The sequence below is a fragment of the Pristiophorus japonicus genome, chromosome 12 (assembly GCF_044704955.1).
Source record: "Pristiophorus japonicus isolate sPriJap1 chromosome 12, sPriJap1.hap1, whole genome shotgun sequence".
NCBI lineage: Eukaryota > Metazoa > Chordata > Chondrichthyes > Pristiophoridae > Pristiophorus > Pristiophorus japonicus.
The window spans coordinates 203,694,011-203,720,787 of record NC_091988.1 but is presented as its reverse complement, the minus strand read 5'-3'; the positions used below and the strand labels follow the sequence as shown (position 1 = coordinate 203,720,787).

The window sequence follows — 26,777 nt, the reverse complement described above, 5'->3', positions numbered from 1 at the left end:
ACTCCCTCAGTACTGACCCTCCGACAGTGCGGCACTCCCTCAGCACTGCCCCTCCGACAGTGCGGCACTCCCTCAGTACTGACCCTCCGACAGTGCGGCACTCCCTCAGTACTGACCCTCCGACAGTGCGGCACTCCCTCAGTACTGACCCTCCGACAGTGCGGCACTCCCTCAGTACTGACTCTCCGACAGTGCGGCACTCCCTCAGTACTGACCCTCCGACAGTGCGGCGCTCCCTCAGTACTGCCCCTCCGACAGTGCGGCACTCCCTCAGGACTGCCCCTCCGACAGTGCGGCGCTCCCTCAGCACTGCCCCTCCGACAGTGCAGTGCTCCCTCAGTACTGACCCTCCGACAGTGCGGCACTCCCTCAGTACTGACCCTCCGACAGTGCGGCACTCCCTCAGCACTGCCCCTCCGACAGTGCGGCACTCCCTCAGTACTGACCCTCCGACAGTGCGGCACTCCCTCAGTACTGACCCTCCGACAGTGCGGCACTCCCTCAGTACTGACCCTCCGACAGTGCGGCACTCCCTCAGTACTGACCCTCCGACAGTGCGGCACTCCCTCAGTACTGACCCTCCGACAGTGCGGCGCTCCCTCAGTACTGCCCCTCCGACAGTGCAGTGCTCCCTCAGTACTGCCCCTCCGACAGTGCAGTGCTCCCTCAGTACTGCCCCTCCGACAGTGCAGTGCTCCCTCAGTACTGCCCCTCCGACAGTGCGGCACTCCCTCAGTACTGCCCCTCCGACAGTGCGGCTCTCCCTCAGTACTGACCCTCCGACAGTGCGGCACTCCCTCAGTACTGCCCCTCCGACAGTGCAGCACTCCCTCAGTACTGACCCTCCGACAGTGCGGCACTCCCTCAGTACTGACCCTCCGACAGTGCGGCGCTCCCTCAGTACTGCACTGGGAGTGTTAGCCTGGATATTTGCGCTCAAGTCCCTGAGCCACGGCTGACATTTGGACAAAGAGCCAGCACAGGCCTGATGGGCGGAATAGCCTCCGTGTGTGCTGCACCATTCTCTGATTGCTAACCCCTCATTGAGTTACCAATGCTCCAATTATGTCAGTTGCCATCCAGCTCATGCTTCCTATAATCCAGGCCAAGGCCCAGTCTATGGCGATGTGTAGCAGACAGCGATGATGTCCTTGAACCGCGCTCCAGGGCTGTCGAGAGCAGGGGCAGCAGGATTCATTTTGGATGGATTGAGGAAAGAGCTGGCACAGGCACGATGGCTCGAATGGCCCCCTCTTGTGCTGTAAATTCTTGTGGTCTCATTAAACTTAAAGGCAGTCACTAAACATCATCTTTAAAATAAGCAAATGGGGGAATTCCATGTGTTGCTAATATTGCACAATCAACTTCACCCCAAACGGTTTTACTCTGGAAATGCTGACTGACTATTTAGGGTGACGATTAGTTTAACGTGATAGCTGGAGATTTCTGTTATAGTAGGGATGAAATCGGAGCGATTCCAGAATGCTGGATCTACATTGAGGATCCTATTGTCAGCCGTGGCTCAGTGGGCAGCACACTCGCCTCGGGGTCAGAAGGTCGTGGGTTCATAGTCCCACTCCAGAGACTTGAGCACAAAAATCTAGGCTGACACTTCAGTGCAGTGCTGAGGGAGTGCTGCACTGTCGGAGGGGCAGTACTGAGGGAGTGCTGCACTGTCGGAGGGCCAGTACTGAGGGAGTGCTGCACTGTCGGAGGGGCAGTACTGAGGGAGTGCCGCACTGTCGGAGGGGCAGTACTGAGGGAGTGCTGCACTGTCGGAGGGGCAGTACTGAGGGAGTGCCGCACTGTCGGAGGGGCAGTACTAATGGAGCGCCGCACTGTCGGAGGGACAGTACTGAGGGAGTGCTGCACTGTCGGAGGGGCAGTACTGATGGAGCGGCGCACTGTGGGAGGGACAGTGCTGAGAGGGTGCCGCACTGTCAGAGGGGCAGTACTGAGGGAGTGCTGCACTGTCGGAGGGGCAGTACTGAGGGAGTGCTGCACTATCGGAGGGGCAGTACTGAGAGAGTGCCGCACTGTCGGAGGGGCAGTACTAATGGAGCGCCGCACTGTCGGAGGGACAGTACTGAGGGAGTGCTGCACTGTCGGAGGGACAGTACTGAGGGAGTGCTGCACTGTCGGAGGGGCAGTACTGATGGAGCGGCGCACTGTCGGAGGGACAGTGCTGAGGGAGTGCTGCACTGTCGGAGGGGCAGTACTGATGGAGCGCCGCACTTTCGGAGGAGCAGTACTGAGGGTGCTGCACTGTCGGAGGAGCAGTACTGAGGGAGTGCTGCACTGTCGTAGGGGCAGTACTGAGGGAGCGCCGCACTGTCGGAGGAGCAGTACTGAGGGAGTGCAGCACTGTCGGAGGGGCAGTACTGATGGAGCGCTGCACTGTCGGAGGGACGGTACTGAGGGAGTGCTGCACTGTCGGAGGGGCAGAACTGAGGGAGTGCAGCACTGTCGGAGGGGCAGTACTGAGGGAGTGCTGCACTGTCGGAGGGGCAGCATTGAGGGAGCGCCGCACTGAAGAAGAGGCAGTACTGAGGGAGTGTCGCAGTGTCGGAGGGGCAGTATTGAGGGAGCACTGCACTGTCGGAGGTGCTGTCTTTCGGATGAGACGTTAAACCGAGGCCCCGTCTGCTCTCTCAGGTGGACATAAAAGATCCCATGGCACTATTTTTAAGAAGAGCAGGGGCGTTCTCCCTGGTGTCCTTGGGCCAATATTTATCCCTCAATCAACATAATAAATACAAATTATCGGGTCATTATCACATTGCTGTTTGTGTGAGCTTACATTACAACAGTGACTACACTCCACAAATACTTCATTGGCTGTAAAGCTCTTTGGTCGTGAAAGGTGCTATATAAAGGCAAGTCTTTCTTTCTTTACAAAATCCCAGGAAAGTTATGGCCGGAGGAAACGTGAAGTTGTTTTGCAGTTCCACGAACGCTCAGTGAGACGATGGAGGAAGGAGGCTGGGACAGGAAGTAAAGGCCAGTTGAGTGAGGGTTGTGCTGAGCTCTGTACCTCACAACGCTCCTGCCCGCCGAGCCTCGCAGGGCGAGCACGATGTTTCCTGTTCGATGTCAGAGATTGGTTTCTGTATGTCTCTACCGCTGGTTATTACCACCTGCGTTCTGGTATGACAGGAGTGTGTGGGTGACACCCTTAGATGCATGGCCAGGATGTGGTTTCAGGGTGAGATTTCCATTGACTACGAGGTGCCCTTGACAACTTGTATCAAAAATATTCTCCCACCAAAATTGCTTTTAATGTTACGTTAACACTCTGCTGGAGGTTTTTCCAGTTGTGTGGGGAATGTTTAGCAAGTGTGAGCGTTTGTTGAAGAATGTCTTTAAATATCAATTCCATCTCTGACAAAGATAAAGGTCACACCCTGCTCCATACGTTGCTCGGGCTGTGGGCGTCGCTGGCAAGGCCGGCATTTATTGCCCATCTCCAGTTGCCCAAGCTTTGATACAACTGAGGGTCTCGCTGGGCCACTTCAGGGGACTGTTAAGAGTCAAGCCCGTTGGTGTAGGACGGGAGTCACATGTAGGGTAAGGACGGCAGGTTTCCTTCTTTAAAGGATATCAATCAGTGACCCACATGGGTTTTTGGAGGCCCAGGCTCCCAAACGCGATGATCCTCCAATTGTGCAGGCTCGAGTGTCTCTCAAGATCACCACCAGTCAGAACAAAATCATTTTTCTGGTCTCCTGGCTGGCCTCCCACATTCTACCCGATGTAAACCTGAGCTCAACCAAAACTCTGCTGCCCTTGTCCTAACTCGCGCTGAGTCCCGCTCAACCATCACCCCCTGTGCTCACTGCCCCGTGTCCTAACTCGCACCGGGTCCCGCTCACCCATCACCCCCTGTGCTCGCTTCCCCGTGTCCTAACTCGCACCCAGTCCCACTCACCCATCATCCCCTGTGCTCACTGCCCCATGTCCTAACTCGCACCGAGTCCCGCTCACCCATCATCCCCTGTGCTCGCTGACCCGTGTCCTAACTCGCACCGAGTCCCACTCACCCATCACCCCCTGTGCTCGCTGCCCCGTGTCCTAACTCACACCGAGTCCTGCTCACCCATCACCCTCTGTGCTCGCTGCCCCGTGTCCTAACTCGCACCAAGTCCCACTCACCCATCACCCCTGTGCTCGCTGCCCCGTGTCCTAACTCGCACCAAGTCCCACTCACCCATCACCCCCTGTGCTCGCTGCCCCGTGTCCTAACTCGCACCGAGTCCCGCTCACCCATCACCCCTGTGCTCGCTGCCCCGTGTCCTAAGTCGCACCAAGTCCCACTCACCCATCACCCCCTGTGCTCGCTGCCCCGTGTCCTAATTCGCACCCAGTCCCGCTTGCCCTCTGTGCTCGCTGACCTACATTGGCTTCTGGTTAAGCAACGCCTCTATTTCAAAATTCTCATCCTTGTTTACAAATCCCTCCATGGCCCTCGTCCCTCCCTATCTCTGTAACCTCATCCAGCCCCACAACCCCCCGAGATCTCTGCGCTCCTCTAATTCTGTCCCCTTGAGCATCCCTGATTATAATCGCTCAACCATCGGTGGCCGTGCCTTCTATTGCCTGGGCCCCAAGCTCTGGAATTCCCTCCCTAAACCTCTCCACCTCTCTACCTCTCTCTCCTCTTTTAACACGCTCCTTAAAACCTCCCTCTTTGACCAAGCTTTCAGTCACCTGCCCTAATTTCTTTTTATGTGGCTCGGTGTCAAATGTATTTGTTTTGTCTGATAACGCACTGTGAAACGGCTTGGGACGTTTTATTACATTGAAGGTGCTCTATAAATACAAGTTGTTGTTGTCCTTTTATTGCCGTTTTTTGAGTGTTTTTATTTTAATGTCTCGCTCTGTATTATCGGTTTCTGTCAATGCATTTTTATGGGATCAGTTATAAGTCACATTGTAAAGCTTCCCCGAGTGCAGGTCTGTAAAGACACCTGCCTGACGGGCCTGAATGATGGGTCAAGGAATTGACACTATAACATTTTAAGACTCAAAGTGGCGCTATATCCTGGTCATAATATCCTGGTGTGATTCAGAATTTCCTCAGGTCCCGATTGTTCACTGTGATTTATGCCAATTTACGGCGAATTTAAGTTGGAGCCTTTCCTAATGAGACTGGGTGTGACCTGACATCAGTAAATGCGCTAAGCTTCAGAGACTGTCTGGGTTCCAGACTGTGATGTTTAACCCATTCCCCACTCCATCATTGAACCTCCCCACTACCAGCCATAGCAGGTTTAAACAAATATATCTCATCGACCTCGAAACACGGGACCATTAACCACCCGTGGGGTTAATGCAAGGCTGTGTCTATTGCACTAACTGAAATGCAGCCGTTTCTCTGATTGGCTCTCCAGATCTATTGCTGATTGGTCTCCTTGGAGGATAAGCCACACCCTGAAGTTCCTCTGGAATGTGTAACTGGACCCGCCCAGCCCAACTTCTGAATGAATTTCCAATTTGTAATTCGATCCATTTTGACTTCAGAAGCCACAGAGGATAGATCTCCCCAAAAGCCACCAAGTTCCAGCCGAAGTCCCTTACCCCAGCACAAGTGTATCCCTCCGCCAGCTGAAAACCCTTACCCCAGTGCAGGACCTTACCCCCCCCCCCGCCCACCCTCCCCACCTCATAGATGGGGCATTGTGTGCAGAGTGTTAACAGGTTTATTGGGTATGAAGTGAATAGTGACAGTGTCATGACTTCTGGATTTCATCCACCCCAACGATGTCCCTTGTAACACACGCACCGAGCTTGCACGCACCAGGGGGAGGAAGAACATGATCCATCTTCTCCGAGCTCCCTCTCTCCCCTACGATCCTCCCCATCTGTGTCTCTCTCTTCCCCCGCCCCTCCAAGCTCTCTCTCTCCCTACCCCGCCCCGCCCCCAAGCTCTCTCTCTCTCTACCCCCCCCCCAAGCTCTCTCTTTCCCTACCCCGCCCCGCCCCCAAGCTCTCTCTCTCTCTACCCACCCCCAAGCTTTCTCTCTCCCTACCCCGCCCCACCCCCAAGCTCTCTCTCCCCCTACCTCGCCCCGCCCCCAAGCTCTCTCTCTCCCTACCCCCCCCCACGCCCCCAAGCTCTCTCTCTCCCTACCTCGCCCCGCCCCCAAGCTCTCTCTCTCCCTACCCCCCCCATGCCCCCAAGCTCTCTCTCTCCCTACCCCCCCCATGCCCCCAAGCTCTCTCTCTCCCTACCCCCCCCATGCCCCCAAGCTCTCTCTCTCCCTACCCCCCCAAGCTCTCTCTCCCCCTACCTCGCCCCGCCCCCAAGCTCTCTCTCTCCCTACCCCACCCCCACGCCCCCAAGCTCTCTCTCTCCCTACCCCGCCCACCCCCCCCAAGCTCTCTCTCTCCCCGCTTCTCGCTCCTGCTCTCCCCGACGCTGCGGGAGGCTTGGGAGATACGTTGGGGTGCTTGGGTCTCGGGGCGGCTGCACGGATTGGAGGCAACGTGTTGGAGGCATGCGCAGAAAAGGGTCAGTGGGAATTGTGCTGGGGAGGGCGGGGGGGGGCGTGGAGTCGGTTATATTTGTCCGAACTCTCACTTCTGCGGAGACTTAGTACAAATAGTTACAGCGTTAAGGCAATGCCACGTAAACAACAACAACTTGTATTTATATAGCGCCTTTAACATGGTAAAACGTCCCAAGGTGCTTCACAGGAGCGATTATCAAACAAAATTTGATACCGAGCCAATTAAGGAGATATTAGGACAGGTGAAGAGGTCGGTTTTAAGGAGCATCTTCAAGGCGGAGAGGTTTAGGGAGGGAATTCCAGAGCTTGGGGCCCAGGCAGCTGAAGGCACAGCCACCAATGGTGGAGCGATTATAATTGGGATGCGCAAGAGGGCAGAATTGGAAGAGTGCAGAGATTTCGACGGGTTGTGGGGCTGGAGGAGATTACAGAGATAGGGAGGGGCGAGGGCCATGGAGGGATTTGAACACAAGGATGAGAATTTTAAAATCGAGGCGTTGCTGGACTGGGATTCAATGTAGGTCAGCGAGCACAGGATGAGTGGGACTGGGTGCGAGTTAGGACACGGGGCAGCGAGCACAGGGGGCGATGGATGAGTGGGACTTGGTGCGAGTTAGGACACGGGGCAGCGAGCACAGGGGGTGATGGGTGAGCGGGACTCGGTGCGAGTTAGGACACGGGACACAGGGGGTGATGGGTGAGCGGGACTTGGTGCGAGTTAGGACACGGGGCAGTGAGCACAAGGGGTGATGGGTGAGTGGGACTCGGTGCGAGTTAGGACATGGGGCAGTGAGCACATGGGGTGATGGGTGAGCGGGACTCGGTGCGAGTTAGGACACGGGGCAGCGAGCACAGGGGGTGATGGGTGAGCGGGACTCGGTGCGAGTTAGGACATGGGGCAGCGAGCACAGGGGGTGATGGGTGAGTGGGACTCGGTGCGAGTTAGGACACGGGGCACAGGGGGTGATGGGTGAGTGGGACTCGGTGCGAGTTAGGACATGGGGCAGTGAGCACACGGGGTGATGGGTGAACGGGACTTGGTGCGAGTTAGGACACGGGACACAGGGGGTGATGGGTGAGCGGGACGGTTCGAGTTAGGACACGGGACAGTTTAGGGAGGGTGCAAAGTGGGAAGTCAGTCAGGAGAGTGTTGGAAGAATCGAGTCTGGAGGTAACAAAGGCATGGAGGAGGGGGTCAGCAGCAGGTGAGCTGAGGCAGGGGCGGAGAGGGGCGATATTCTGTCTCTCTGATGGCGATTGAACTACTGAGACGAGAGTGCTGCGCACTGAGCCAAGCTGACAGGCAGTAAGCTGAGAATGCTACTTTGGGTGTTACTCCCCTTTTACTTCCGCGTTATTATAATACTTTTTGAGTCACAACCATTTCATTCACTGCACGTGAAATGTTAAAACATTAAATCTTGCAGCTGGGACCTGGGTATGACTAAAAACATTGCTGTAGTTTCACAGAACATCTGCAGACTTATTTATTTTGGTAAAGGCAATAACCTCCCCCTGCCACGAAATATTATTATTCCAAAGTGCCTTTGTTACTGGAATCGTATCCAGAGACCTTTTGTTCAAAACTCACCAGGGCAGTTTGCAATTTTAAATTCAGTGTAAAAAAAATCTGGAAATATAAATCTCATCTCAGTAAAAGCGAGCATGAAGTTGTTATAAAAACATAAGAAATAGGAGCAGGAATTGGCCGTACAGCCCCTCGAGCCTGCTCCACCATTTAATAAGATCATGGCTGATCATAGAAAGAAAGACTTGCATTTCTATAGCGCCTTCAACGACCACCGGACGTCCCAAAGTGCTTTACAACCAATGAAGTACTTTTGAAGTGTAGTTACTATTGTAATGTGGGAAATGTAGCAGCCAATATGCGCACAGCAAGCTCCCACAAACAACAATGAGATAATGACCGGATAATCTGCTTTAGTGATGTTGATTGAGGGATAATATTCGCCCCAGGACACTGGGGATAACTCCCCTGCTCTTCTTCGAAATAGTGCCGTGGGATCTTTTACGTCCACCTGAGAGAGCAGACGGGGCCTCGGTTTAAAGAAAACTCATCCGAAAGACGGCACCTCCGACAGTGCGGCACTCCCTCAGTACTGCCCCTCCGACAGTGCGGCGCTCCCTCTGTACTGCCCCTCCGACAGTGCGGCGCTCCCTCTGTACTGCCCCTCCGACAGTGCGGCGCTCCCTCAGTACTGCCCCTCCAACAGTGCGGCACTCCCTCAGTACTGCCCCTCCAACAGTGCAGCGCTCCCTCAGTACTGCCCCTCCGACAGTGTGGCTCTCCCTCAGTATTGCCCCTCCGACAGTGTGGCTCTCCCTCAGTACTGCCCCTCCGACAGTGCGGTGCTCCCTCAGTACTGCCTCTCTGACAGTGCAGCACTCCCTCAGTACTGCCCCTCCGACAGTGCGGCGCTCCCTCAGTACTGCACCTCCGACAGTGCAGCACTCCCTCAGTACTGCCCCTCCGACAGTGCGGCACTCCCTCAGTACTGCCCCTCCGACAGTGCGGCGCTCCCTCAGCACTGCCCCTCCGACAGTGCGGCGCTCCCTCAGTACTGCCCCTCCGACAGTGTGGCACTCCCTCAGTACTGCCCCTCCGACAGTGCGGCGTTCCCTCACCTCTGCACTCGGAGTGTCAGCCTGGATTTTGTGCTCAAGTTCCTGGAGTGGGATGTGAACCCTGTGACTCAGAGGCGAGGGTGCTGCCCACTGAGCCATGGCTGACATCATCAGCCTCAATTCCACTTTCCTCCCTGATCTCCATATCCCTTGCCTCCGCTATCATTTAAGAATCTGTCCATCTCAGTCTGTCAGTTTGTTGTAAAAACCCAACTGGGTCATTAATGTCCTTTGCCTAGAATTTACAGCATGTAAACAGGCCACCCGGTAAAACTGCTCCATGTTTATGTTCCACACCAGCCCCCTCCCACCCTCTCCATCTCACCCCATCACCATATCCCTCTATTCCTTTCTCCCCCATGTGTTTATCCAGCTTCCCCTTAAATGTATCGATACTATTCACCTCAACCCCTCCCTGTGGCAGCGAGTTCCACATTCTCACCCCGCTCTGGGTAAAGAGGTTTCTCATTAATCGGTGAAGGAAACCTGCCACCCTTACCCGGTCTGGGCCCACACGTGACTCCAGTCCCTCACCACCGCGGTTGACTCTTACCTGCCCTCTGAAGTGGCCAAACAGTTTATATCGAACTCGCTAGTGACAGTTCAAGAAGGCCCATCACCTTCTCGGGGCAATTAGGGATGGGCAATTAATGCCGGCCTTGACAGCGATGCCCACATCCCGAGAAGGAATAAAAGAAAAACTCCCAAAACTTGGAAATGATCCAGCTCTATCCAGAGTTGCGGCTATCCTGAGTCCAAGCATTCTCCAAATTAACGCTCCTCCAGTGCACAGTGCAGTACTGGGGGAGTGCCGCACTGTCGGAGGGGCAGTACTGAGGGAGTGCCGCACTGTCGGAGGGGCAGTACTGAGGGAGTGCCGCACTGTCGGAGGGGCAGTACTGGGGGAGTGCCGCACTGTTGGAGGGGCAGTACTGAGGGAGTGCCGCACTATCGGAGGGGGAGTACTGAGGGAGTGCCGCACTATCGGAGGGGCAGTACTGAGGGAGTGCCACACTGTCGGAGGGGCAGTACTGAGGGAGTGCCGCACTATCGGAGGGGCAGTACTGAGGGAGCGCTGCAATGTCGGGGGGGCAGTACTGAGGGAGCGACGCACTGTCGGAGTGGCAGTACTGAGGGAGCGCCGCAGTGTCGGAGGTGTGGTACTGAGGGAGCATCGCACTGTTGGAGGGGCAGTACTGAGGGAGTGCTGCACTGTCAAAGGGCAGTACTGAGGGAGCACTGCACTGTCGGAGAGGCAGTACTGAAGGAGCACCGCACTGTTGGAGGGGCAGTACTGAGGGAGCGCCGCACTGTCGGAGGGGCAGTACTGAGGGAGTGCCGTACTGTCGGAGGGGCAGTACTAAGAGAGTGCTGCATTGTCAGAGGGGCAGTACTGAGGGAGCGCTGCAGTGTCGGAGGGGCAGTATTGAGGGAGCGCCGTACTGTGGGAGAGGCAGTACTGAGGGAGTGCCACACTGTCGGAGGGGCAGTACTGAGGGAGCACCGCGCTGTCGGAGGGGCAGTACTGAGGGAGCGCCGTACTGTGGGAGAGGCAGTACTGAGGGAGCGCCACACTGTGGGAGGGGCAGTACTGAGGGAGCACTGCGCTGTCGGAGGGGCAGTACTGAGGGAGCGCCACACTGTGGGAGGGGCAGTACTGAGGGAGCACCGCGTTGTCGGAGGGGCAGTACTGAGGGAGCGCCACACTGTTGGAGGGGCAGTACTGAGGGAGCGCCACACTGTTGGAGGGGCAGTACTGAGGGAGCGCCACACTGTTGGAGGGGCAGTACTGAGGGAGCGCCACACTGTGGGAGGGGCAGTACTGAGGGAGCACCGCGTTGTCGGAGGGGCAGTACTGAGGGAGCGCCACACTGTTGGAGGGGCAGTACTGAGGGAGTGCTGCACTGTTGGAGGTGCCGTCTTTCAGATGAGATGTTAAACCGAGGGCCTGTCTGCTCTCTCACGTGGGCATAAAAGGTCCCATGGTACTATTTCAAAGAAGAGGGATCGGTGCTGAGGCCTCAACTATTTACAAATTATATTAATGATTTGGATGAAGGGACCGAGTGTAATGTAGCCAAGTTTGCTGATGATACAAAGAATGTAGGAAGCAAGTTCTGAGAAGGCCATAAAGAATCTGCAAAGGGATATAAACAGGCTCAGAGAGTGGGTAAAAATTTGGCAGATGGAGAATAATGTGGGAAAATGTGAGGTTATCCACTTTGGTAGGAAAAATAAAAAAGCAAATTATTGTTTAAATGGGGAGAGATTACAAAGTGCTGCAGTACAGAGGGACCTGGGGGTACTTGTGCATGAAACACAAAAAGTTAGTATGCAGGTACAGCAAGTGATCAGGAAGGCAAATGGAATGTTGGCCTTCATTGTAAGGGAGGCTAAAGTATAAAAGCAGAGAAGTCCTGCTACAACTGTACAGGGTATTGGTGAGGCCACACCTGGAGTACTGCGTGCAGTTTTGGTCTCCGTATTTAAGGAAGGATATACTTGCATTGGAGGCAGTTTCAGAGAAGGTTCACTCGGTTGATTCCTGAGATGAGGGAGTTGTCATATGAAGAAAGGTTGAGCAGGTTGGGCCTATACTCATTGGAGTTTAGAAGACTGAGAGGTGATCTTATTGAAACATATAAGATTCTGAGGGAGCTGGACAGAGTAGATGCAGAGAGGATGTTTCCCGTTGTGGGGGAATCTCGAACTAGGGGGGGTCATCGTCCGAGAATAAAGGGTCGCCTATTTAAGACAGAAATGAGGAGGAATTTCTTCTCTCAGAGGGTTGTAAATCTGTGGAATTCTCTACCCCAGGGAGCTGTGGAGGCTGGGTCATTGAATATATTAAGGCGGAGATAGACAGATTTTTGAATGATAAGGGAATAAAGGGTTATGGGGAGCGGGCAGGGAAGTGGAGCTGAGTCCATGATCGGATCAGCCATGATCTTATTGAATGGCGGAGCAGGCTCGAGGGGCCGAATGGCCGGTTCCTAGTTCTTATGTTCTTATGTAAGGGCATGGGAGTTATTCCTGGTGTCCTGGCCAATATTTATCGCTCAACCAACATCATTATAAACAGATTATTCGGTCATTATCACATTGCTGTTTATGGGAGCTTGCTGTGCGCAAATTGGCTGCCGTTGTTCCCACATTACACAGTAACTACAGGTGAAGAAGTACATCATTACCTGTTAAGTTCTGAGGTTATGAAAGGCGCTATAGAAATGCAAGTTCTTCCTTTCCATCGCCGATCGGAGCCTGTGATCCTTGGACGACACTGCCCCTTTAAGCATAGCTGACACAGTAAGAGCTCAGATGGAATCGCAAGTTCCTCCCAGACACAGAATTATTCTTCTTTAAAAAAAGGAGAAGCAGTATTTTTTTTGCCCTGTCATAAATAACCCTGCTTGGTTCTGTAAACACTTGCCTTTACAGGACAATGGGGCCTCAAACCTGACACGCCCTGGCTCTGGTTCACTTTCCCAGTAGTTCTGGGAATGATTAACTTTGAAGTTTTGTTTTAAAGCTTGCTCCAAACTCTTCCCCCCCCTATCCCTCCCTCCACACCCCCTGTGGAGTTCAACATTCTGACTGCAGATAATGCCAAAACAGCTGGGCGTTCAGAAAAAGGCCACAAACACAAACAGCACTGACTGCGAAGAGTTGGATAGAATTATCCTGAGTATACACACACAGAAACAGGCCATTCGGCCCATCGCTCCGTGCCGGGGTTTATACTGCACACCAGCCCCCTCCCACCCCTCTCCATCTCACCCCATCCCCATATCCTTCTATTCCTTTCCCCCTCATGTGTTTATCCAGCTTCCCCTTAAATGCATCGATACTATTCACCTCAACCCCTCCCTGTGGCAGCGAGTTCCACATTCAATTTATTTATACGTGTTATTTTGGGGGCGAATTTCTGCAAATATTCCCTCCAATTCTTCTTCTGCCCTTGATCTGCTGCGGTTCCAGGTTGGTTGAGATTGTCGACAGCGAAGGGCCAGACACATCCGGACCGGCGCTCCCTCCTCGTTGATCCTGTGATCCTGGGTGTGTAGCAGTGCTGTGAAGGGCAGGCGGTTAGACTGGGCGCTGAGGCCTGGAGGCGATGATCAGCGTGTCACATGCATGTAACTGCACCGTGACAATGTCATTGCAATGAGCTGTGCACATGACCACTGGCTCAATTATCCTGCTAACTGGGACAATCCCTGTTGAATAGTTTACAGACACAGACAGCATTATCCCCAATGAGCAGCTGTACATGTGAACGGACAAGTTGTTGGAAAAATGATTCAAGTGCATAATTATGCTAATTAAGTTCGTTGATCGAAAAGAAAAGGCTTTTATGGACCATCTAATTATCTTTGATGTCCTGTCCAGTTTTCTATGTGTTGATTTCTTGTTTCAGAATACATTTTTTGATCCAAGTGTTTTCTTGGAAATGGCTCCTCTTTGCCCGGGTCCCTGGGTGGCTGGGCACATGCCCTGCACTGTGAATGTCACCAATACAATGCCCCCCAGTAACACAGCTTTGAATTCTTCCTCCCAATGAAACGGGTCGCTGTGATGTTCGCTATGAGGCCTCAGGACGTGTCTCCCTTGGGTTTTCTCCTCTCAGAATCTTACAGCACAGGAGGAGGCTATTCGGCCCATCGAGTCTGTACTGGCTCTGTGACAGAGTGATCCAATCAGTCCCACTCCCCCGCTCTTTCCCCACAGCCCGGCAAACTTTCCTTTCCAAGTTTGGAAAGTTATTATTGAATCTGCTACATAAAAAAATTCTCCTCCTCTCTCCTCTGGTTCTTTTGCCAATTACCTTAAACCTGTGCCCTCTGGTTACCGAACCTCGTGGAAACAGTTCCTCCCTATTCATTGTCAAAACCCCTCGTGATTTTGAACACCTCGATCAAACCTCTCCTTAACCTTCTCTGCTCCAAGGAGAACAGCCCCATCTTCTCCAGTCTATCCACGTAACTGAAGTCCCTCATCCCGGGGACCGTTCTGGTCAATCTCCCCTGCACCGTCTCCAAGGCCTTGATATCCTTCCTAAAGTGCAGTGCCCGGAATTGGCCACAATCCTCCAGCTGGGGCCTAACCTGTGGAGGCATGGTTCTGAGGTTTCTTGACTACAGGCCGTGACTGGTACTGGACTGAATGCACCAGCTCATCTCAGGCCACGTCTCAGCCTGTTCATGGAAACGTACAGAAGGAGGCCATTCAGCCCATCGTGCCTGTGCCGGCTCTTTGAAGGAGCGGTGGTGCTCAGTCCCATGGCCCGCTTTATGTCCTCACCCTCGAGAATCCGTACAACTGCCTGTTAAACCTATTGATGGAATCGGCTCCACCAACCTCGCAGGTCGAGCGGCCCACACCCCGACAACTCTGAGTGAAAAGATTTTTCCTCAGCTCCCCTCTAGATCTTTTTCCAATAATTTTGAATCCATGATCTCTCACCGGAGAGAATCGTTTTTCTTTACCTACTCTATCAAAACCTTTCAACATCTTGAAAATGTGTTGGTCCAGTTAGACCCAGTGATTACATCTGGGCAGGACCGGAACCAATGTCCTAGGGGGAGTGTTTGCTACTGCTGTTGGGGAGGAGTTAAACTAATATGGCAGGGGGATGGGAACCAATGCAGGGAGACGGAGGGAAACAAAAAGGAGACAAAAGCAAAAGACAGAAAGGAGATGAAGAAAAGTGGAAGGCAGAGAAACCCAAGGCAAAGAACAAAAAAGGGCCACTGTACAGCAAAATTCTAAAAGGACAAAGGGTGTTAAAAAAACAAGCCTGTAGGCTTTGTGTCTTAATGCAAGGAGTATCCATAATAAGGTGGATGAATTAACTGTGCAAATAGATGTTAACAAATATGATGTGATCGGGATTGCGGAGACGTGGCTCCAGGATGATCAGGGCTGGGAACTCAACATCCAGGGGTATTCAACATTCAGGAAGGATAGAGTAAAAGGAAAAGAAGGTGGGGTAGCATTGCTGGTTAAAGAGGAGATTAATGCAATAGTTAGGAAGGACATTAGCTTGGATGATGTGGAATCTATATGGGTAGAGCTGCAGAACACCAAAGGGCAAAAAATGTTAGTGGGAGTTGTGTACAGACCTCCAAATAGTAGTAGTGATGTTGGGGAGGGCATCAAACAGGAAATTAGGGGTGCATGCAATAAAAGTGCAGCAGTTATAATGGGTGACTTTAATATGCACATAGATTGGGCTAGCCAAACTGGAAGCAATACGATGGAGGAGGATTTCCTGGAGTGCATAAGGGATGGTTTTCTAGACCAATATGTCGAGGAACCAACTACGGGGGAGGCCATCTTAGACTGGGTGTTGTGTAATGAGAGAGGATTAATTAACAATCTCGTTGTGCGAGGCCCCTTGGGGAAGAGTGACCATAATATGGTGGAATTCTGCATTAGGATGGAGAATGAAACAGTTAATTCAGAGACCATGGTCCAGAACTTAAAGAAGGGTAACTTTGAAGGTATGAGGCATGAATTGGCTAGGATAGATTGGCGAATGATACTTAAGGGGTTGACTGTGGATGGACAATGGTAGACATTTAGAGACCGCATGGATGAAATACAACAATTGTACATTCCTGTCTGGCGTAAAAATAAAAAAGGGAAGGTGGCTCAACTGTGTCTATCAAGGGAAATCAGGGATAGTATTAAAGCCAAGGAAGTGGCATACAAATTGGCCAGAAATAGCAGCGAACCCGGGGACTGGGAGAAATTTAGAACTCAGCAGAGGAGGACAAAGGGTTTGATTAGGGCAGGGAAAATGGAGTACGAGAAGAAGCTTGCAGGGAACATTTAGACGGATTGCAAAAGTTTCTATAGATATGTAAAGAGAAAAAGGTTAGTAAAGACAAACGTAGGTCCCCTGCAGTCAGAATCAGGGGCAGTCATAATGGGGAACAAAGAAATGGCAGACCAATTGAATAAGTACTTTGGTTTGGTATTCACTAAGGAGGACACAAACAACCTTCCGGATATAAAAGGGGTCAGAGGGTCTAGTAAGGAGGAGGAACTGAGGGAAATCCTTATTAGTCGGGAAATTGTGTTGGGGAAATTGATAGGATTGAAGGCCGATAAATCCTTAGGGCCTGACGGACTGCCTCCCAGAGTACTTAAGGAGGTGGCCTTGGAGATAGCGGATGCATTGACAGTCATTTTCCAACATTCCATTGACTCTGGATCAGTTCCTATCGAGTGGAGGGTAGCCAATGTAACCCCACTTTTTAAAAAAGGAGGGAGAGAGAAAACAGGGAATTATAGACCGGTCAGCCTGACCTCAGTAGTGGGTAAAATGATGGAACCAATTATTAAGGATGTCATAGCAGCGCATTTGGAAAGAGGTGACATGATAGGTCCAAGTCAGCATGGATTTGTGAAAGGGAAATCATGCTTGACAAATCTTCTGGAATTTTTTGAGGATGTTTCCAGCAGAGTGGACAAGGGAGAACCAGTTGATGTGGTGTATTTGGACTTTCAGAAGGCTTTTGACAAGGTCCCACACAAGAGATTAATGTGCAAAGTTAAAGCACATGGGATTGGGGGTAGTATGCTGACATGGATTGAGAACTGGTTGTCAGACAGGAAGCAAAGAGTAGGAGTAAATGGGTACTTTTCAGAATGGCAGGCAGTGACTAGTAGGGTACCGCAAGGTTCTGTGCTGGGGCCCCAGCTGTTTACACTGTACATTAATGATTTAGACGAAGGGATTAAATGTAGTATCTCCAAATTTGCAGATGACACTAAGTTGGGTGCCAGTGTGAGCTGCGAGGAGGATGCTATGAGGCTGCAGAGTGACTTGGGTAGGTTAGGTGAGTGGGCAAATGCATGGCAGATGAAGTATAATGTGGATAAATGTGAGGTTATCCACTTTGGTGGTAAAAACAGAGAGACAGACTATTATCTGAATGGTGACAGATTAGGAAAAGGAGAGGTGCAACGAGACCTGGGTGTCATGGTACATCAGTCATTGAAGGTTGGCATGCAGGTACAGCAGGCGGTTAAGAAAGCAAATGGCATGTTGGCCTTCATAGCGAGGGGATTTGAGTACAGGGGCAGGGAGGTGTTGCTACAGTTGTACAGGGCCTTGGTGAGGCCACACCTGGAATATTGTTTACAGTTTTGGTCTCCTAACTTGAGGAAGGACATTCTTGCTATTGAGGGAGTGCAGCAAAGGTTCACCAGACTGATTCCCGGGATGGTGGAACTGACCTATCAAGAAAGACGGGATCAACTGGGCTTGTATTCACTGGAGTTCAGAAGAATGAGAGGGGACCTCATAGAAACGTTTAAAATTCTGACGGGTTTAGACAGGTTGGATGCAGGAAGAATGTTCCCAATGTTGGGGAAGTCCAGAACCAGGGGTCACAATCTAAGGATAAGGGGGAAGCCAATTAGCACCGAGATGAGGAGAAACTTCTTCACCCAGAGAGTGGTGAACCTGTGGAATTCTCTACCACAGAAAGTTGTTGAGGCCAATTCACTAAATATATTCAAAAAGGAGTTAGATGAAGTCCTTACTACTAGGGGGATCAAGGGGTATGGCGAGAAAGCAGGAAGGGGGTACTGAAGTTGCATGTTCAGCCATGAACTCATTGAATGGAGGTGCAGCTAGAAGGGCCGAATGGCCTACTCCTGCATCTATTTTTCTATGTTTCTATGTTTCTATTACAGTCACCCAACACCTTCAAATACAATTCTTTCTAAATTTTGAAATATTTGACAGAAGATTGGGAAAAGAATATTTATAGTTGGATTATTTTATGCTGACTTTTGCCGCCGTGTGTCTCCTCCTCCCCAGCGAGCCGAGGCTTTTGTTGGGACCGAGGGGTCTTGGAGGTTGGGACCAAGGGGTCTCGGGGGGTGGGATTGAGGGGTCTCGGGGGGTGGGAGCAAAGGGTCTCGGGGGTGGGACCGAGGGGTCTCGGGGGTGGGACCAAGGGGTCTCGGGGAGTTTGACCGAGGGGTCTCGGGGGGTGGGACCGAGGGGTCTCGGGGGGTGGGACCGAGGGGTCTCGGGTGTGGGACCAAGGGGTCTCGGGGGTGGGACCGAGGGGTCTCGGGGGGTGGGATAGAGGGGGGGGTGGGAGCAAGGGGTCTTGGAGGTGGGACCGAGGGGTCTCGGGGGTGGGACCAAGGGGTCTCGGGGGTGGGACCGAGGGGTCTCGGGGGGTGGGACCGAGGGGTCTCAGGGGGTTGGGACCAAGGGGTCTCGGGGGTGGGAGCACGGGGTCTCGGGTGGTGGGGCCAAGGGCTCACAAAGCATAGAATCATAGAAATTTACAGCACAGAATGAGGCCATTTTGGTCCATCGTGTCCGTGCCGGCCGACAAAGAGCTATCCAGTCTAATCCCACTTTCCAGCTCTCGGTCCATAGCCCTGTAGGTTACGGCACTTTGTGCACATCCAAGCACTTTTTAAATGTGGTGAGGGTTTCTGCCTCTACCACCCTTTCAGGTAGTGAGTTCCAGACCCCCACCACCCTCTGGGTGAAGACATTTCCCCTCAAATCCCCTCTAAACCTTCTACCAATTACTTTAAATCTGTGCCCCCTGGTTGTTGACCCCTCTGCTAAGGGAAATAGGTCCTTCCTATCCACTCTATCCAGGCCCCTCATTATTTTATACACCTCCCCTCAGCCTCCTCTGCTCCAATGAAAACAAACCTAGCCTATCCAATCTGTCCTCATTCTCCATTCCCAGCAACATCCTCGTAAATCTCCTCTGTACCCTCTCCAGTGCAATCATGTCCTTCCTGTAATATGGAAGGACGCAGTATTCCAGCTTCATTATCAACCACACAGCCGATTTTGGTATCATCTGCAAACTTCTTAATCACACCCTCTATATTCAAGTCTAGATCATTGATGTATATCACAAAAAGCAAGGACCTAGTACTGAGCCCTGCGGAATCCCACTGGAAACATCCTTCCAGTCACAAAAACACCCATCAACCATTACCCTTTGCTTCCTGCCTCCAAACCAATTTTGGATCCAACTTGCTACTTTGCCCTGGATCCCATGGGCTTTTACTTTTGTGACCAGTCTGCCATGTGGGACCTTATCGAAAGCCTTGCTAAAATCCATATACACTACATCATACACACTGCCCTCATCGACCCTCCTGGTTACTTCCTCGAAAAATTCAATCAAGTTAGTCAGACACGACCTTCCCTTAACAAATCCGTGCTGACTATCCTTAATTAACCCGTGTCTTTCCAAATGAAGATTTATCCTGTCTTTCAGGATTTTTTCTAATAATTTTCCCACCACCGAGGTTAGGCTGACTGGCCTATAATTACTCAGTCTATCCCTTTCTCCCTTTTTAAACAAAGGTACAACATTAGCAGTCCTCCAATCCTCTGGCACCACACCTGAAGCCAGAGAGGATTGGAAAATGATTGTCAAAGCCTCTGCTATTTCCTCTTTTGTTTCACTTAACAGCCTGGGATACATTTCGTCTGGGCCTGGGGATTTATCTACTTTCAAAGCTGCTAAACGCCGTAATACCTCCTCTCTCACTATGTTTATTTTATCTAATATTTCACACTCCTCCTCGATAGCAGTATCTGAATCGCCCCTTTCCTTTGTGAAAACAGACGCAAAGTATTCATTAAGTTCCATATCCACATCTTCCATTTCCACACACACAGATCACCCTCATGGTCTCTAATGGCCCTACCCTTTCTTTAGTTATCCTCTTGCTCTTAATATATTTATAAACATCTTTGGGTTTTCCTTGATTTTACTTGTAATCATGCTCTTTCTTTGCTTTCCTAATATCCTTTTTAATTTCACCCCAGGACTTTCTATTCCCCTCTAGAGATTCTGCAGTATTGAACCCTCAACATCCAGGGGGCTCTAGATTTGTTAATCCCATCCTTTTTCTTTAAGGGCACATATTTGGCCTTAACCCTCCGGATCTCCTCCTTGAATGCCTCCCACTGCTCTGACATTGATTTACCTTCAAGTAGCTGTTTCCAGTCCACTGTGGCTAAATCACTTCTCAGCTTAGTAAAGTTGGCTTTTCCCCAATTTAGAACTTTTATTCCTGGTCTATCCTTTTCCATAACTACCCTAAATCTAACTGAATTATGATCAGTAGCACCTAAATGCTCTCCCACATGCTGGGACCAAGGAGTCTTGGGCGCTGGGAATCCTCTCGTACCCCGCTGGGGTGTTAGAGGGTGATGGTCTTACTGATAAATCATTCCTCAACATAATAGGCTTCACAGCATTACAGGTGATACAGATTTATTATGCATAATAACCATTATTGACAATAATTAACCACACACTTCACAGCAACATTTACGGGCAAACCTGCGGGTTTGGTGAATAATCCAGACACCTCATGGTGAAGTGTGGGCCAATCATTGTGGGTGGAATTCTGAGCTAACGCACACAGTAACTGCCTTTAGACATTTGTTATGCTTCAGCATTCCCTGATCTTGCTGTGTTCCTTATCAATGATTTCAGTTTCACACAGCCTGATTGATCTGTCAATCAAATCCTCCTGCTGAAGACAGAAATTCATGAAGTATGAAAGGCCTGCTCACACTGCCCTGTGCGAGTTTCCCAGCACACCTGGCCAGATTCCTCGCCACGCATACTGCCTTCCAACAGTAGCCTTTGCGTCCAGCTGTTCATCGATCAATACAAACACACCCCGAACACCATAACCTCCTATATCTACACACTGTCCCTGACCCACATCATCTTAATACACATCACGTTCCAAATGTACACCACTGACACACATTCACACCGACTCACTCACACTCACACTCACAGACCCACACACACACACTGACCCACACACACACACACTCTCACTCACAGACTCACACACACACATCTCACACACTGACCCACACACTGACACACACACTCTCACACACACACACACATCTCACACACACAGATACACACACATCTCACACACTGACCCACGCACTGACACACACTCTCACACACACACACACATCTCACACACTGACCCACACACTGACACACACACATCTCACACACACACACACATCTCACACACTGACACACACAGATACACACACACACTCTCACACACACACACACACATCTCACACACTGACCCACACACTGACACACACACTCTCACACACACACACACATCTCACACACTGACACACACAGATACACACACACACACACACACACACACACACACCATCATAGGCGGTCCCTCGAACGAGGATGACTTGCTTCCACGAGTTCACAGATGTTTTGATGAAGGACCCGATGTTCCAGTCCTGAACCCAATTGAGGGGGTGGAAGATGCCTGTGGGTGGATGTTTTTAACGTGGGGTGGCCGTTGCACACCAGCCACCAGCCACGGGCTCGACAGAGCTAGGTCTTGGTCCAGTGGCAAGGGTTAACCAGGATGACTGGAGACCAGCTCTGCTGCACAGACCCAGTGTGCACACATATCGCAGTGTGGGCTGACCCGTGCTGTCCCTGGGCCCTCGGCTCTTCTGGGCCCTGTACCCTCATCTGTCGCACCTCCACCACAAACACTCGCCGTTCGTCCGCCCCGACCTTCCCACTCCTCTGGACCTGGGCCCTGCCGATGTTCCTGCCACGCTCCAAAACGGCGACCAGGGTTTTGATGACGTCACCCAGTCGCCCATCTCAAAATCCTTGGAGCAGCTCACGCTGGAGGTTGAAGCAGTATACTCCAACTGTTTTATAGCCCGACCTGCGAAGCTGTTCTAATCCCACTTACCGGTTCTAGGTCTGTAACCCTGCAGGTTACGGGACTTCAAGTGCCCATCCAACCATCTCTTAAAAACCCTCACCACTTTTAAGAGATGGTTGGATGGGCACTAGAAGTGCTGTAACCTGCAGGGTTACGAACCTAGAGCTGGTAATTAAGATTAGACTGGATGACCTATTGTTGGACGGCGCAGATATAATGGTAAGTACTGCAGGGAATAGAATACGGCCAGGGTGATCTCCTGGACTAGTGTCGATCGCCTGGATCGGTCGGAGAGGAATTTTCCCAGATATTTTTCTCCCTAAATTGGCCTGGGTTTTTATCTGGCTTTTGCCTCTCCCAGGGGATCACATGGCTCTGGTTGGGGTGGAGTGTAGAATGTTTCAGTATAAGGGGTATCGCAGTTGTGTGGGGTGGACTGATTGGGCTGGGTGCTCTTTGCCTTTCCATCATTGATCATAGGTTTATATGTAACCTTCAGGGCTGCTGACCGAGGGCCGTGCGGCTCTTTGTCAGCCATCGCGGACACGATGGGCCGAAATGGCCTCTTTCTGTGCTGTAAATTTCTATGTTTCAATGTCCTCTCTCACAGGTCGGGGGGGCCACGATGTCCCAGAGAGAACAGCTCCGCAGGTCGGGCTATAAATGAGCTGGAGCGACACACTCACACACACACACTCACTCACACACACTCACTCACTCTCATTCACACACAAACTCACACTCATACACAGTCCCTCACACACACACATTCACTCAATCACTCACACACACACACTCACTCCACACACACACTCTCACTCACTCTCATTCAAACACACACTCATACACAGTCCCTCACACACACACATTCACCCACTCAATCACACACACTTACTCATTCACACCCCCACACACATTCACTCACACTCACTCACTCACACATACACACTCAAGCACACACTCACTCAAACACACACAGACACACTCACACGCACTCTCACACACACACGCACACACGCACTCTCACACACACACACACACACACACACACACACACACACATTCACACACATTCACACACAGTGAAAGCTTCAGAAAGCACAACTCCCAGCGGTGAGACGGAGAGCTGTCTGAGAGCAGCTGTTTGCCAATGGTTTGAGATTGAAACTTTCACTCCCTTGTTGCAACTTTCTCCTCTAAAGCTTCCCTTACCTGAAGAGCAGAGCCTGCTCAGTGACTACACCTCCGCAGCGATGCTCATTCCCAGGAGCTCCCAGTCACCCCACTGAAATCTGCATCCAGCTGGTCCCTGTCCCCTTCAAACAGCGGAGAAGGTCCCCACATTAATCCACGAGTGCTCTGACAGTCAGCGTTTATCTGGCTGATCTCTGGAACTGTGATCTGCACACAAACTGATGAAAGTGCAGACTCTTCCGAGGAAGCAGCAAGGCAGAGCGGGGCTGTGTAAAGCAGTTCCTGTCTAACTGTTCACCAGCGCTGGCCACTGAATCATACTTCCTTCTGTCAGCATACCGAGCAAAGAAATGACACAACATCTCAGCACAGCCTAAGCAGCAGCTGTTGCTGGGAAGATGCAGAATCCTCTTTCTGGCCAGTGTTTGCCAATAACTTCCTGTTCACAGCCCTGCAACCTTTTAAACTCAATCTGGAGTTCAGTTCCAACTGTAAACCAACACTTTCAGCACTTAACATAAGAACATAAGAAATAGGAGCAGGAGTAGGCCATACGGCCCCTGGAGCCTGCTCCGCCATTCAATAAGATCATGGTTGATCTGATCATGAACTCAGCTCCACTTCCCTGCCCGCTCCCCATAACCATTCACTCCCTTATCGCTCAAAACTCTGTCTATCTCCACCTTAAATATATTCAATGACCCAGCCTCCACAGCTCTCTGAGGCAGCGAATTCCACAGATTTACAACCCTCAGAGAGAAGAAATTCCTCCTCATCTCAGTTTTAAATGGGCAGCCCCTTATTCTAAGACTATGTCCCCTAGTTTTAGTTTCCCCTATGAGTGGAAATATCCTCTCTGCATCCACCTTGTCGAGCCCCCTCATTATCTTGTAAGTTTCGATAAGATCACCTCTCATTCGTCTGAACTCCAATGAGTAGAGGCCCACTTCTAGCTGCTTTGGCAGGCAACTTTCCATCAAGTTTGCTCATCTAATTTGCACACTCAATCAAAACCTAAAAAAAGACTTGCATTTATATAGCGCCTTTCACAACTTCAGGCCGTCCCAGAGTGCCGAGACCCCAAGCTCTGGAATTCCCTGTCTAAACCTCTCCACATCTCCGCCTCTCTCTCCTCCTTAAAACCCAACTACATTGACCAACCTTGGTCATCTATCCTAATATCCCGTTCCGTGGCTCAGTGTCACATTTTGTCTGATAACGCTCCTGTGAAGCGCCCCGGGATGTTTTACTACATTAAAGGTGCTATATAAATGCAGGTTGTTGTCATTTACAGCGAATGAAGCACTTTTGAAGTGATGTCGCTGTTGTAATCTAGTCCCTAGTTTGCAAACCCCTCATTCGCCTCACACACATCAGATTCACAATAATTTACCAACTACGGATGCTATCCTGGATTAATGAATTATTATTACTTTTCAGTAAAATTAATTTTCATCTAAACCTCTAACTAGATCCTCAAGATGTAGACAGGGTGATCATGCTCGTCAAAGGTAGTTCAAGTACCAAGTGCAGGTGCAAGAAATAGAGACAGAACAAGTCTGCATTTATATAGTGCCTCGTCACATCCTGAGACCACCAGAGCAACCAATGGATCCAGTTGGACGTTGCAGAAAATGCCCACAATCCCAAATAACCAAAAGATCACATGATCCGTCTTTACTGCTGATGGTGTAGGGTTAAGTGTTGACCAGGATACACCCTACACTTCAAAATAGTGCTGTGGGATCTGTTATGTCCACCTGAGAGAGCAGACTGGGCCTCAGTTTAACACCTCATCCAAAAGATGGCACCTCCGACAGTGCGGCACTCCCTCAGTACTGCCCCTCCGACAGTGCGGCGCTCCCTCAGTACTGCACCTCTGACAGTGCGGTGCTCCCTCAGTACTGCCCCTCCGACAGTGCGGCGCTCCCTCAGTACTGCACCTCTGACAGTGCGGTGCTCCCTCAGTACTGCCCCTCCGACAGTGCGTCGCTCCCTCAGTACTGCCCCTCTGACAGTGCAGCACTCCCTCAATACTGCCCCTCCGACAGTGCGGCACTCCCTCAGTATTGCCCCTCTGACAGTGCGGCGCTCTCTCAGTACTGCCCCTCCGACAGTGCAGCACTCCCTCAGTACTGCCCCTCTGACAGTGCGGCGCTCTCTCAGTACTGCCCCTCCGACAGTGCGGCACTCCCTCAGTATTGCCCCTCTGACAGTGCGGCGCTCTCTCAGTACTGCCCCTCCGACAGTGCAGCGCTCTCTCAGTACTGCCCCTCTGACAGTGCAGCGCTCTCTCAGTACTGCCCCTCCGACAGTGCGGCACTCCCTCAGTACTGCCCCTCCGACAGTGCAAAATATTGGACATCCTGGGGAGTTAAGGGTTGATTCTCGGACTTCCTTGTATTTTGGAACAACAGGCTTCCCAAGATAAAGAGGGCAGCAGTGGGGTGCCGTGGGATGAAAGCTCGGCTTGTCGTCTGCTTTCAAGGTCTGGGTGTTATCTACAAGAAATACTTGTGCAGGGAAACAGGTGATTGGAACATCATCAACCGCGAGTGATTAAAGTCTCGGATCCCGGGAGTAATGTCTCCCCACCGCCTCTGTATCAGTCAGGGCCGCAGGCGGGAGGTTATCGAGCAAAGTTCTCCTTCCTTCCCCGTGTTTAATAATTTATTAACCTCCCCTAGTGTAATAGGCAGACTGAGAGATCCATTAGCTACAGAACAGGAAGATGCGCGGTTAATAAAACTATCGAAGGACTTGAGAACGATTAAGTCAGGAAGTCTTGTTTGAGAGAAGAATCTTTGAAATATACAACGGCAACTGTTTATGCAAAGAGACGGTTTTGAAGGATTGGGGAACAGATATATCAGGAGGTCTATCTCTGAGGCTGGATGGACCAGAGGGTCTATACCTTCCGTCGTTGATCAGGTGTAATCTGCCTGCCTTGGATCCCAACATGGAGAACTCGAAGTCAGACAGAGTGGACTTGGCTCAGTTACAGACACGTCTGTGGGAAACACATCACACAGAGTGCCACACAGGCCCAGTGCAGAGAGACATTTCATAACTGACCTCATAATCTGGCACACCACTTGGTGAACACGCCCTGTTTGCGATGGTAACACACCCAAACCCTTTAGTTCCAGTATTGACAGGAAACAACAGGCACCAGAAGAAACCTCATAGGTTTCGTTTCAGTAATCACTACCGCAGTTGGTTGCTGCAGCAACGGGTCCATCCACAGGTGCACAGCAGAGCGGCAAACTGCTGAATTATCACTGAGCACTGGGCAACAGGTACAGGGCAATGGGCAACGGGCACGGGGCAATGGGCAACGGACAATGAGCAACGGGCAACAGGCACGGGGCAATGGGCAACGGGGCAACGGACAATGAGCAACGGGCATGTGGCAATGGGCACTGGGCAATTGGCAATGGGCACGGGGCAATGAGCAACGGGCAATGGGGCAATGGGCAATGAGCAACGGGCATGTGGCAATGGGCACTGGGCAATTGGCAATGGGCACGGGGCAATGAGCAACGGGCAATGGGGCAATGGGCAACAGACATGGGGCAATGAGCAATGGGGCAATGAGCAATGGGCAATGGGCATGGGGCAATGGGCAATGGCCAACAGGCATGGGGCAATGGGCACGGG

The 26,777-nt window shown here is 51.5% G+C and overlaps 1 protein-coding gene across 1 annotated transcript in view; it reads right to left on the bottom strand.

Annotated features, from left to right (window-relative positions):
• Positions 1-23,419, bottom strand: part of LOC139277669 (DENN domain-containing protein 3-like) — a 202,348-nt gene extending 178,929 nt beyond the window's left edge. Inside the window, exon 1 of the mRNA XM_070896461.1 lies at positions 23,136-23,419. The gene's annotated coding sequence lies outside the window, so the exon portion shown is untranslated. The remainder of the gene's footprint in view (positions 1-23,135) is intronic.
• Between the last annotated feature and the right edge of the window lie 3,358 nt (positions 23,420-26,777).